The sequence below is a fragment of the Pteropus vampyrus genome, unplaced genomic scaffold, assembly GCF_000151845.1.
Source record: "Pteropus vampyrus isolate Shadow unplaced genomic scaffold, Pvam_2.0 Scaffold17, whole genome shotgun sequence".
In the NCBI taxonomy this organism is placed as follows: Eukaryota; Metazoa; Chordata; class Mammalia; order Chiroptera; family Pteropodidae; genus Pteropus; species Pteropus vampyrus.
The window spans coordinates 448517-453625 of record NW_011888798.1 but is presented as its reverse complement, the minus strand read 5'-3'; positions in this window follow the sequence as shown (position 1 = coordinate 453625).

Here is a 5109-nt window from a genome sequence, read left to right as displayed (position 1 = left end):
GAATTCCTAGTCACCCTTCAATGATACCTGCTTTGATTCAACAAGATAGAAATAATCAGAATCTCTATTATTGCAGCATCCAACTCTCCTCTGTACATCTGCTGATAATTACTTTCTCCTCTGTAAGCCCCTTGAGCTGTAGCAATGTGTTTCCCTAGCATTAGTATGTTACCTGCAAGTTACTAGAAGAGAAGCAGCAAAATTATTTTGAAACTATAATGTAAAAAAGAAAAAAAGTTTTATTAACAAAATGAAAGCTAATAAAACAATGTCAAAGTAAGTTACGTGGTATTAAACCAACTTTAGGAAGGAAGAGGTGCAGTTTGTGTTAACCTTCTTTAATCCTTGATTTTCATGTCAAAACTTTCCCCAAAACGTTGGTGGTTCATTTTGCTGTGGCCCATGTCATGTAGTATCACCATAGCTATAGCATTGGCCTGAGTCCCTCCTCAGCTTCCTTTCCTCACCATGAAATGGTGGCTCCATGCAATCTTCCCCAACTCTGCACATCTCTGGGTTATTCACGCACTGTAAAGATGCAAGTCCAGCAATCCAGATGATGTTTAAAAATAATACTCCTATAGAAAAATGTCACTGCACACATGAAAGCATCATCTGATAGTCATCATTTTTTTTTCTTATTTATTGCTGGCCTAAAAACAAATATTTTATTTGTTTCAATAGTTCCAAAATGTTTGCCAATGTAGCTTGCCATTTTCATGCCAGTACCTATTCATCCAAAGTCATTTTGTCTTGCCACTCCACTGACATGCAGGCTAAAAATACTGCAGAAAATCAGTCACCATGTCCTCACAAGAGATTTTTGTGACTAAATTTTATTTTGAGTGGTGGGAAATGAAGTTATAAATCAGAATGCTTTTAAAGCAGTTAAGCCCTAAGCAATGCTTCTAGAATTTCTAAGTGAAAAGTAAACTCTGAGAAAATTTGAATTGTGTTATACCATATTCATGAATTTATATGCAAAAAGTGAATTATTTAAAAATAAATTGAAACAGAAGAGTCTTGTAATATAGGTTTCAACTCAGATGAATGCAGTCTTAATTCTTTAGTTTTCTGTGTTCTCTCCTGTTATTTATTTACAAACCAAACCAGAGAATTTTCATTGATCTTCTCTTTAAAATAAGATAATCTGATATATTTTTCCATGCATTTTTATTTGATCAATACCCATGTAACAGAAATCCATGTGTTCTTAACCCTTTTTTAGGCTCCTACCTCATAGAGCCCTCAGGCTTCAAAAGGCATTGATTCCCCTCAGTGCAATCATAAATAACAACACAACTCGTCTTGTAATATATGCCATAATAAGGACATAGAATCCCCCAAATTCCCACTTGTTTCATTTGCTAGCTAGTGCTCCAATCTTTGAGGCCTATTACTACCCCTAAAATTCTAGCACTGAAGTTAAAGCAGGCCACCCCCAGTGAAAACCACAGCAACTTCATTTAAAAAATATATTTGATTTTCTTTTCCTAATCTTCCAGCCTTTCTTTCTTAGCCTCCCCCCACCCCCTTAAACTGCTGTGTGCTTTAATTTTGCTTTCAGTCGGTAGTTTAAAAACTTTAGCTTCTAATAACTGGAAAAAATGGTTATTTAAAGATAACTGCAACTTGCTTAACATGCCAGGCTATCATATGCTCAGTGCTTTGAAGCTGCAAATTAATGACGAGCAGGAACAGTGACTATCTTTCAGAGGAAACTGACCTCTTTCTAATGGCACATCGCTAATGTCATCTGTCTACTGCATCTCATTATGTGAATTTCACGGAGTTAAAAAAAAAAAGTATCTTAAGGCTGTGCACAAATAAAAAGGACCTTCTAGTATTAAGCACTTTGAAAATTTTTGATCTCTCAAAATACCTTCCTTAGATACTGCTTCCCCCTTTTGTGCATGGCACGCTGCTTATGTCATCTATTCTCTGTGACTAATTATGTTAATTTTGCGCCATAAAAGTAACTGAAGGCTGTTAAGGAATAAAAGCTTTTGAGTGGCCTTATTTCATAAACACCCCTTTTGAACAAGGCACATTTAGTCATATTTGCAGTAACAGAAAGAGTCTTGTGCTAAAAATACAACAAAGGCTCTTGAATATGGCCATTTATTCCCACTTTATTAGGTAATTTATGAAAAAGTATGAAGGGAAGCCTTTTTGTTACTATAATTTGCATAAAGCTGGTGCCCCATTAATGAGATAACTTCCTGCCTTTTGTGTATCACCAGCTGGAAATAGAAATGGAAGAACTTTTCTGTAGCCCAATTACTTAACCTGCTGAGTTCAGAGTTAGAAAGTAAACAGGATTCCTATTTGCCAAAGAACTTTATTTTGGTTCCTTTAACGTGATTTTTGAAAATAAAAACAATTAGAAGAAGGATGGATGCCTAATGCTAAAACTAACTAAATGTCAGCAAGGCTGTATATTAGAATGTATATCTACTTCTATAGAATATTTCTTATTAAATAATTATATTTTCCCCATTGATGCACAGTTGTAGTATACTTTTGCTGTCATTAGGTCAACCAAGTAACATTTGAACATATATTTGAATATATGGAACAATACATGTGACAAAAAGGAAAGTACTGTAAACTAATTTTATTTTACTTTTGGGGGTGAAAAAAGGCAATGAATAGCTTTGAAATTTATTGCAATTATTAATTAACAGTCTTTTGATGAAAGATATTAACAATATTTTATAAACATAATAATCATTACATGCTATAGCAAATACCTTGGTGACAGTAAATAACTATTTATTAAGGTCAAAATTTTCTAGGAAAAGTATACAATTTTTCCATGAGGTTTAGAAATTCTATGCATACAGTAAAATCATAGAAGGAGAAAATAGGAGAAAAAGAAAAGGGGTAATTTTGAAGTTATAACTTATATGTACTTATGTGCATATATTCACATATACTCAATGTGCATATATTAGACGAAGTTTTCTTAAACCCCCACAAACGTGAGAATGTTAAAAGGAAAACTATGCTTTTGTGACTGTCAATATGTGACTATATGTTTTCACCTAACCTTTGAAAATTATAGTTTAGTCAAATTAAGCTGTTATATTTTTTCTCTCTGGTCCTTAATACCAGCTATATAAATGCAGCTCCAGATGACACCTTGTAAAAGTTATTCAGTGGTATGTCAATGTGGAAAGTAAAATAACGATAAAGGCAGAGGGAGCAAAATCACTATCCTTGATTTAACAAATAAACTAAAGAGGTGAATGGTTAGCTAAATAGTCTCATCATCTTTTAGAATAAGGTCTTGAACACTTTTAAATTACAATAAAAATTAACTTATAATTAGGGCAGAATTTCTGCCTTTTTCTATACTCCTCATAATATCTTGGGTAAATTGCATTTACTGAAATAGTAGAAGTAGTTGCAAAAGCCTTGACAACTTTCAAAAGTGACCAAAAGCTTTGACAATTATTACTATTTGAATGTGGTTGTATTTTAACTTGTAAGGTTAAGCATGATCATGTAGTCATTCTGCTTATATGCTTATTCTCTGGACAATCTTCTCTACAGTTTGTTGTAAAACCTGACTTCCTGTATGTGAGACATTTCTTTCTCCTTAGGAGCCTCATAACTTATATCCTAGGTAGGAATTTATTAGGCATGTCTTATTCAACCCTTCAGTAATACCAGGCAGCATTTCCCAAACATAATATCCCACAGGATAGTTTTTGTGCGATATGTCTTCTTTTTACACCTTGTTAGATATCAACTAATACAATGGGAGAACTACTATTCTAGGAAAGTAACTTTCTTGTCTGAAGTGCATTGCTGTGGAATTCTTTCTTTTCTATTGGTTTTATGGTCTAAACTGTTTTACAAAAATTATAAGTAGGCAGGGAAAAGAATACTCATCCAATCAATGCAATCTCTTTAAACAAACAAACAAACAAACAAACAAACATAGATTTACAGTAAAGAGCATCAGTAAAAGATTATCAAGAACACCCTAAAATTCCAAACAATAGTCTCCAAGACATTACCCAAAAATTGGCTGGTCTAAATAGGCACTTCCTACTCTACTTCTTTTTCATTATCACTTGGGAAGGAAATGTATCCCACAAATAGGTAATAGTTTCTCATTTGTTTGTAACTGAACTTGTGGCAAAATCTGTAATTTAGATTTTCATGAGGGGTAGTCACTTGAACCACTGAAAACTAGAGGAAGAAAATAGTATAATGAGTAATCCTTTAAGAAGAAAAAGACTGGAGTAAATGTAATTAAAATTCAGTGGAGAAAGTAGCCAGACAAAGCAAACCACATAACTCTAATAGTTTTATTTAAAGTTTTTGGATCCCCCAAATTTTGTATTTGAACTATCCTATTAAAAAAATCTATATTCTGAGTCTATATTTGAACTCGAATATTTTCAACATAAACCTGAAAATTAGTTGACCTTCTAAAGAGTGATAGTTGAATTAAGAATTTAAGTAATTTCTATGTAATAGTTAAGTAATATACAGTACTAAGTTTTAGATGATTAATTAAGCAATAATTTGATGACATACAATATTGGTCCATTTAATTATTATTTTGTAGGGTGAAGACCTTATGAATGTAAAGATAACTCTTCCTTTCCTTGCCACTTCTCTGAAATTTATACAATCTCCCCAAATCCTTCAGAAAAAGAAATCAACAATCAGCATAAAATTAATATGCTGTTAAAACTATGTGATAGTATTGAGAAAGCTATAGGGGGAAGTTTGAATCAACAAATATTTTCTACATTCCTCCTGGTAACTCCCGAGACCTTTTTTCTTCTATTCTTTTTTTTCCTTCCTTGTCTGTTACAAGTTATGATGTGTGGATGAAGGCTTTTTCCCATGCAGTAATGACTGTATACTGAGATTTCAAGGGGCTGTTCATGACAATCCCATTTTCTGTGTAATTTCATGGTTGTCTTCTTGAATGAAGATATTGGCTGCTCTGAAGCAGGGGGTCAGCCGCTCCTGCTCCCTTTCAGTATTGTTCCGGAGTATGTTTCCTTTCAGCTGATGAAAAGTAATTCATCATTTACACCCCTGAATTCTGCCAGCATTTTTTGAACAACTTTTCTTTCCCTG